The sequence below is a fragment of the Dermacentor albipictus genome, chromosome 3 (assembly GCF_038994185.2).
Source record: "Dermacentor albipictus isolate Rhodes 1998 colony chromosome 3, USDA_Dalb.pri_finalv2, whole genome shotgun sequence".
NCBI classification, from domain to species: Eukaryota; Metazoa; Arthropoda; class Arachnida; order Ixodida; family Ixodidae; genus Dermacentor; species Dermacentor albipictus.
In genome coordinates this window covers 40,213,136-40,213,826 of record NC_091823.1, presented here as the reverse complement: position 1 = coordinate 40,213,826, position 691 = coordinate 40,213,136, and positions in this window count along the sequence as shown.

Here is a 691-nt window from a genome sequence, read left to right as displayed (position 1 = left end):
AATGAGTTAGCCCGGCCTGCCCAAGAAGACATCCAGACGCGTCCAACCCCTTTGGCGAGGTCGGAAGCTGCCAGGGAACTTCGACTACTTGAACGCAAAAAGTCCCAAGATCTCTGGAGTTCCAGTGCTTTCAATTGCCAATTACATAAACTGGACCCCACGCTACGGCTACAACTGCCGCATTTCCCGCGGTGAAACAACCTTGCTGTGCCGCTTGTGGCTGGGAGTGGCGTTCGCGAACGCCTACTCCTATTGTATGGGAATGGCCGAGAGCCCGGTGTGTGACTCCTGTGGGTGCGAGGAAACCATCGAGCACCTATTTGTGTACCTGCCCTCGCTACGATGTACAACGCTTCCCTCTGCGGGCGAACTTAAGCCGACTGGACTCAAGACCGTTCTCCGAGCCGAAGATACTCGGACCGTGGCCACATCCGACCCTGGCACGAAAAACGATTCGTGCACTAGTACAATACTAGATGTGCACCAGTTTAAGAGACCGTTTATTGTGTCTCTGTCCATCCTCCCACGCTCACTCTCTTCTTTTCTTCCTCTTTCTATTCCCCACCTACAGAGTAGGGTAGCAAACCGAGTGCTTGTTTGGCTGACCTCCCGGCCTTTCCTGTTCTTGCTCTCTCTCTCTATGTCTCAATAAAGTGACAACCGCTCCCTCTTCTTGCTCTTGACAGATGAT